Genomic DNA, 8,373 nt, shown 5'->3' with positions numbered 1-8,373 from the left:
CTTTTAATTTCTTGGCTGCAGTCCCCGCCTGCAGTGATCTTGGAGCCCAGGAAAATAAAATCTGTCACTACCTCCATTTCTTCCCCATCTATTTGCCAGGAAGTGATAGGACCAGATGCCATGATCTTAGTTTTCTTAATGTTGAGTTTCAAGCCAACTTTTGCGCTCTCCTCCTTCACCCGCATCAAGAGGCTCTTTAGTTCCTCTTCACTTACTGCCATGAGAGTGGTATCATCTGCATAGCTGAGGTTGTTGATATTTCTCCCAGAAATCTTAATTCCAACTGGTGATTCATCTAGGCCCACCTTTCTCATGATATGCTCTGCATATAAGTTAAATAGGCAGGGCGACAGTATACAGCCAAACTCCTTTCTCAATTTTGAACCGATCAGTGGTTCCGTGCCCAGTTCTCACTGTTGCTTCTTGACCTGCAAGAAGGTCCTTCTTGACCTTCTTGACCTTGACCTTGAGGTTTCTCAAGAGACAAATAAGATGGTCAGGTACTCCCATCTCTTTAAGAACTTGCCACAATTTGTTGTGATCCACACAATCAAAGGCTTTAGCATAGTCAATGAAGCAGATGTTTTTCTGGAACTCCCTAGCTTTCGCCATGATCCAGTGTATGTTGGCAATTTGATCTCTAGTTCCTCTCCGTCTTCGAAATCCTGCCTGTACTTCTGGTAGTTCTTGGTCCGCATACATCTGGAGCCTAGCTTGTAGGATTTTGATCATAACTTTGCTAGCATGTGAAATTAGTGCAATGGTGCGGTAGTTTGAACATTCTTTGGCATTGCCCTTCTTTGGAATGGGAATGTAAACTGACCTTTTCCAATCCTGTGGCCACTGTTGAGTTTTCCAAATTTGCTGGCATATTGAGTGTAGCACTTTTGCTGCATCGTCTTTTAAAGTTTTTGAATAGCTCAGCTGGAATACTGTCACCTCCACTAGCTCTGTTGTTGCTCAGACTTCCTAAGGCCCATTTGACTTCACATTCCAGGATGTCTGGCTCGAGGTCAGTGATCACCCCATCATGGTTGTCAGGGACGTTAAGCTCTTTCTTGTATAGTTCCTCTGTGTAATCTTGCCATCTCTTCTTAATCTCTTCTGCCTCTGTTACTTCCCTGCCATTTTGGTCCTTTATCATGCCCATATCTCCAATTTTCTTGAAGAGATCTCGGGTCCTCCCTATTCTATTGTTTTCTTCTATTTCTTTGCACTGTTCATTTAAGAAGGCATTCTTATCTCTTCTAGGTATTCTCTGGAATTCTGCATTCAATTGGGTGTATCTTTCCCTTTCTCCCTTGCCTTTCGCTTCCCTTCTTTCCTCAGCTATTTGTAAAGCTTCCTCAGACAGCCATTTCACTTTCTTGCATTTCTTTTTCTTTGGGATCGTTTTAGTTGCTACCTCTTGTACAATGTTGCAAACCTCCATCCATAGTTCTTCAGGCACTCTATCAGATCTAATTCCTTAAATCTGTTTGTCACCTCTACTGTATATTCATCAGAGATATGATTTAGGTCATACCTGAGTGGGCTAGTGCTTTTCCCTACTTGTTTTGAATGACCCACACCTTCGCAAGCAATAAAACTAAAGTCTTTTATTGCTACTTATCTACAAGATTTACAACTCTACAGATAAGCTCTACTGAAAAGATTTTTACAATGCAGATGCTAACTCCTTAGTGACTCTCTCAGGGACTAGCTGTCTTGGTCCCACCTTTCCTCCCTGAGGCGGGACAAAGCCTGCTTTTGCTCCAATCTGAGCAGAGAACGTCTATATAAGTCGCGCGGGAAAGGTCTACTCCGCCTCCTGTGTCTCCTGTGTCATGCTCAGGAAGTTCAGTGTCAGGAGGAAGGGGGGCAGTCTGCTCAGGCTCTCCAGGAGCAGAACTCATAGTGCCTTTTCCCTCGGAGCTCTCTTGCTTTGATGCAGGCTCGGCTGTTTGCTCAATGGGCAAAGGGTCAGGATGAGGTACGGCTATCTGCTCAGCCATTCCCAAGCTGGGTTGTGGGAGAGACATTTGGGTACAGGGTCTCAAGCATAAATCCTCCTCGTGAGGTGCTGCCTCTGTCGGGGCATCAGGCATGACACTACTTTCTTCAATTTAAGCCTAGAGCCACAGTCAGCTCCTGGTCTAGTTTTTACTGACTGTATAGAGCTTCTCCATCTTTGGCTGCAGAGCACATAGTCAATCTGATTTCTGTGTTGACCGTCTAGTGATGTCCATGTTTAGAATCCTCTCTTTGGTTGTTGGAAAAGAGTGTTTGTTATGACCATCATATTCTCTTGACAAAATTCTACCAGCCTGTGCCCTGCTTCATTTTGTACTCCAAGGCCAAACTTGCCTGTTATTCTGGTTATCTTTTGTCTTCCTACTTTAGCATTCCAATCCCCCATGATGATAAGGACATCATTTTTTCGTGTTAATTCTAGAAGGTGTTGTAGGCCTTCATAAAACCAGTCAACTTCAGCCTTTTCAGCACCAGTGGTTGAGGCTTAGACTTGAACTATTGTGATGTTTTAATAAATAAATAAATAAATAAATAAATAAATAAATAAATAAAGTTGAATGGTTTGCCTTGGATTCCAACTGAGATCATTCTGTCATTTTGGAGATTGTATCCCAGTACTGCTTTTCCTACTCTTTTATTGACTATGAAGGCTATTCCATTTCTTCTGAAGGATTCTTGCCCACAGTAGTATACCTAATGGTCATCTGAATTAAATTCACCCATTCCTGTGCATTTTAGTTCACTGATTCCTAAGATGTCGATGTTCAGTCTTGTCATCTCTTGTTTCACCACATCCAGCTTGCCTAGATTCATAGATCTTACATTCCAGGTTCCTATGCAGTATAGATCTTTACAGCATCGAACTCTCCTTTCACCACCAGATACATCAGCAACTGAGTGTTCTTTTGGCTTTGACCCAGTCACTTCATTCTTTCTGGTGCTATTAGTACTAGCCCTCCGCTCTTTCCCAGTAGCACATTGGACACCTTCCAACCTGAGGGGCTCATCTTCCGCCATCATATCTTTTTGCCTTTTGGTACTGTCCGTGGGGTTTTCATGGCAAGGATACTGGAGTGGGTTGCCATTTCCTTCTCCAGTGGATCATGTTTTGTCAGAGCTCTCTGCTATAACCTGTCCGTCTTGGGTGGCCCTGCACGGCATAGCTCATAGCTTCATTGAGCTACGCAAGCCCCGTCACCACAAGGCAGTGATCCATGAAGGAGGATAGTTATGTTAATCTCCTGCAATCAATGCTATTGCATTAAGTCTCTTCTGCAGATCTCTCACATTCTTTTGACTAAGTCCCCATTCTGTGTCAACATCTGGCCTGCTGCTGTGACTCAGAACCTATAAAACACTCTTTATATGTTCTGGAAGCTTGTCATTGGTTTCATCCCCTACCCAGGAGCATGCTGTCATTAGTGACTGCAGGAACTGGGTTGCACATTTTCAGTAAAATGGCAAAAGTTCAAGACAATTATACCTTCCCTGTGGATTCAAATGTTTATTCCTTGTGAATTGACAATCGAGATTCTGTCATTTCCTTCACCCTTTTAAAGGTGAGTAATGCAAGCACTGCTGCCAGTACTAGTGGAAGCAGTACTGATATAACAGATGCTAAAACAGGGTCAGTCAAGCCAGACTACTGGGAGCCAGTATGATGTGGTGATTGGAGTGCTGGACTGGGGACCTGTGAGATCCTAGTTCTAGTCCTGCTTCAGCCACAAAGCTCCCTGAGTAACTTTAGGCCAGTTACTCACTCTCAGCCTAACCTACTTCACATGGTTGATGTTGTAAGGATCAAGTAAAGTGGAGAAGCACTATGCAAATTGATAGGGATAAAGGGATGATTTGAAACAAGGAAACAGGAAGGAAAAAAAGGGTAACAAAGGAAATTCCTTAAGGAGGGGGGCTGAGATCAGATAGCACAGAGTGTGAGGGAATTGGCACATAGACAAAATGGCTGAGTGCTTGCTCAATGACTTCAGGAATATTGACTGACACGCCTGGCAGGGCAAAATGAGCCTATCGTAATTCACCAGGGAGGGACGAAGTGGGAGAGGAGGGCCAGAATTGGAGCAGCGTGGAGTAGGTGGATGGAAAAGATTGTACACTCCCAGTACCCTAGCCAATGAGAGGAAAGGAGGAGGGACAAAGCGACAGGGAGAAGGCATAAGTTTGGAAGGTAAACATGTGCTTGGGGAGTTGGAAGAAGGGAAGGAAACCATTCTGGCTCCCTTTATTGCAATAAAGTTTCAAAAAGAACTCTCCGCATTCTTGGAATATTTTTCTCTTCCGAAGGAAAGGAAAGAGTGTTTTTAGCACAAGTCACCTTGGATTCCCTGCAAGAGGAAAAAAGGTGGAATATAAATTTAATGTAATAATAGTAGAATGAAAATAAGCTATCTTGGGTTCTCACAAAAAAACCAGAGTGAGAAGGTATGCTGGGTGTGTACAATCAAAAGAACATTTACAGTTTATTCAGACGTAAAGGAAATACATGCAGCATGTAGGAAGCTCCCAGGGGGACTAAAAAGTTGGAGTCTGTAAAGGATTCTTTTATAACCTATCAGTCACATACACAGTTTTGGGGAGGGTACAGGATCAGGTGCTGGACTGCATAGGATGTTTGCTAGAGGCACATGAGAGTAAAACAATATGGGTTGAATGAATTAAGACAGATACAAAAGGGAAATTTTTCAGGACAAATATACTCACCATGAGTACTGTGTCCAGTTCTGGGCACCTAAGCTTTTTTTAAAAATGCAGAAAAGCTAGAAGGGGTACAGAGGAGTGTAACAAGGATGATTCAGGGACTGGAGGCAAAGCCCTCTGAGGAAAGACTGAGAGAACTGGGAATGTTCAACCTCAGAAAAAGAAGACTGAGGGGAGCTATGATAGCACTCTACTAGTACCTGAAAGTCTGTCACAAAGAGGAAGGAGGACAGGATCTCTTCTCGTTCGTTCTAGAGAGCAGGCCATGCAAAAATGGACTTAAGTTTAAAAAAAAAACCAGATTTAGACTAGACACCAGGAAGAATTGTTTCACTGTCAGAGCAGTACTACAATGGAACCTATTACCTGAGGAATTTGTGGATTCCTTCCCACTGCAGACATTCAAAAAGCAGTCGTCTGAATGGGATCATGTAACTTAGTGTCCAGCAACAGCGGGGGTTGGACCCAATGGCCTTCTGGCCTCTTCCAACTCTACTATTCTATGATTCTATTATTAGCACATCTAAGGCACATCTAGGGAGCAAGACTTGCAACTTGGTTTCCTAATCGAATCAGGATCTTAAGTGTAAAGGTGATCTCACAATGTCAGACTTTCAGCAGCCATATTATGACAGAGCTTTCACTCATTTTGTCCTGGCAGTTCCTTGGAGAAAAAAAGGCAGGACATACATGAAATAAATCATACAAAACCTTAACTTCTAGCGGAGCAGATCAGAGGATGCTGCCTCAGTTGGTCTATTATATATAAACAAACAAGCTCCCAGAGAGCAAGCAAACAGGGTGTGCTAGCAGGAGTTTGGTGGTGAAGCTGTAGTGGAAGAGGAGACAAAGGCAGCAGCAAAGGAGACCTTGTTGTTAAGTTTCAGGGAAGACAGCAGAAAGCAAAGGACCAGCGATGTAGAATCAAAAAGGTAGCAGAAAGAAAGACCCAAGAAGATTCTGCAGTGATGGTGATCTGCAAGGTCTCTGCAATGTTTGTTTTCTTGCCCGAGGTCAACATGGCCTACATGTGCAACAAGTACAAATTTAGTAGCCCTGTTAGAAGAAAAAGTGAGAGCTCTAGAGCAGCAGGTACTCACCCTCAAGGGAATTAGAGAGGATGAAGAGGGTGTAGACAGAGTGGTGGAACTGCAACAGCTAAGTGTAGTACAGGAGCAAGAACAGCAACTGCAAGCTGAGGCAGAGGAGAAGAATCCTGAGGGAAAGGAAAACGGGGAAGAAACTCCCTGGGAAAGGGTGACAGGAGCAAAAGAACTACAAGGTACTTTCCACAGGGGAAGCAGTGGAACGATGGAACCACTCTCAGGTACTTGAGGATGAGACTGGATGGTGGCTTGCAGAGGAAGAACTTCAAGTTATCTCAGGCAACAATGAGCAAGAGGTTGAAGGTCAACCCAGCGGTGGCAATTACATTAAGGCACACAAGAACAATAAGGGTGTTAGGTGTGGGATACTCCCTCTGGCATGGGATGGAAACACATGCTTGTTGTGAAAACCTGTGAACTTGTCAGGTATGCTGTCTCCCTGGAAGACAGATAAGTTATGTAACTGAAGGATTATTAAAGCTCATAACGCCCACTGACACATATCGCTTCCTTCTTATACATTTGGGAACAAACTGAACTGCCAAGTGGAGCTCTGAAGAAATCACGTCAGACTTCAAAGCTTATGGAAGGAGGGTCAAGAACTCTAGAGGCCAGACAGTTTTCTTTCCCATTTTTCTTGTGCTTGGAGGAGGAATATACAAGTACAGAAAAGTACTCCAGGTGAATGATTGACTACAAAGGTGGTACCAATGTGAGAGATTTCGATTTTGGAACCATGGGCTACACTTCCTGGAAGCTAGACTGATGAGTTGCCCCTTACCAGGGCTGGACAGAATGTGTTTGGCCATAGCATGAAGTTTACCGGAAAGGCTTAAACTGAATCCTACAGGGGAATAACAATGGATAAAGCCAGTGTGGTGTAGTGGTGAAGAGCATGGGACTGGGACTCAGACAACCTGGGTTCTAGTCCCCGCTCAGCCATGGAGCCAACTGGGTGACTTTGGGCCAGTCACAGACTCTCAGCCCAACCTACCTCATAGGGTTGTTGTTGTGGGGATAAGATGGAGGAGGAGATGCAAGCTGCCTTGAGCCCTTTGTAGGAAAAAAGGCAGGATATAAATCCACAAATAAATAAATAAATAAATAAATAAATAAATAAAGGCTTAAGCACCACAATAGAGAGAGAGCAGTTCGAATAGCACCCAATAATAGTCTTCCAAAAATGCAGGAAGAAAGCTAGAGTATAAAGCATGCAGTCTTCAGTGTTTATATAATAATGCCCAGAGTATGGGAAACAAACAAAATGAACTTGGACTCTGAGGAACATGAGGGTGAATGTGACCTGATAAGTGTAACTGAAACTTGGTAGGATGACTTCCTTCAGCAGCTAAAGGAAATAACTTGGAAAAGAAAGGGAGGCAGACTCACCCTATGTATTAAAGATACTTCTCTCTGCACAAAAATACAGGATGATGATAGTATCTGGATTAACCTCCCCTAACAGAAAGTGGAGGAAGGAACAAGAGGAACCACTACCCTTGGCTTGATTCTAACCAACACAGAAGGCCTAGAGGGCAAGGTGGCAGTTACAGAAATTCTAGGGAAAAGTGACCATGACATACTTGAATTCTTGATTCTAAAGGAAGCAAAAGTCAAATGTAGTCACACATGTACCCTGGATTTTAGGAAATTTAAATGAATTCAGAACAAGGATAGGCAAAGTCCTGTGGTAAGTAAGTGTAATGAGAAAAGGAGTCCAAGATGGGTGGGGATTTTTTTAAAGGAAATCCTAAAGGCACAATTACAAACAAATTCCAACAAGGAGAAATAGGTAGAGGACAAGAGAAGAAGCCTATATGGCTTCACAAAAAAACTTCAAGACAATGTGGAAAAAAGGACATGTAGGAAGTGGAAGGAAGGCCAGGCCACCATGGAAGAGAACAAGCAGCTAGCATGGAATTGCAGAGATGGTATCAGAAAGGTGAAAAAGCTAGGAATTCTGAACTGGGGTTAACAAGGGATGCTAAAAGCAACATAAAAGCCTTCTTCAGATATGTCCATAATAAAAGGCAGAGGAAAGAAATGGGGGTTCAGCAACTTAGTGAAAATGGCAAAATGATAACAGATGACAAAGAAAAGTGCTTAATTCCTAATTTGGTTCAGTCCTCCCAAAAGAGGATCAATGAATTTCCTGATGAAGGAAAAGTAGATGGCAGCTTGAGATTGATAGGCAAATTTCCGGGCTCAATGAACTCCACCCTAGAGTAATAAAGAAGGTGGCAGACGAACTCTCAGAAGCACTGTCTATGGAAAATCATGAAGGACAGGTGACAAGCCAGATGACTGGAGAATTGTTAATGCTGTTTCTATCTTTAGGAAAGGAAAAAGAAGAAGAATCTGAGAACTGTAGGCCAATCTAACATCAATCTCTGAGAAAATTCAGATAATAAAGCAGTCATTCTGCAAACACCTTGAAAACAATGCAGTGATTACTAGAAGCCACCATGGACTTGTTTAGAACAAACTCGTCAGTCTAATCTGATTTTGTTTTTTAATTGTGTAACCTCCCCACTGGACT

Source organism: Varanus komodoensis, unplaced genomic scaffold (genome assembly GCF_004798865.1).
Source record: "Varanus komodoensis strain SLA01 unplaced genomic scaffold, ASM479886v1 scaffold72, whole genome shotgun sequence".
NCBI classification, from domain to species: Eukaryota; Metazoa; Chordata; class Lepidosauria; order Squamata; family Varanidae; genus Varanus; species Varanus komodoensis.
Note: the sequence above shows the minus strand (reverse complement) of the source record.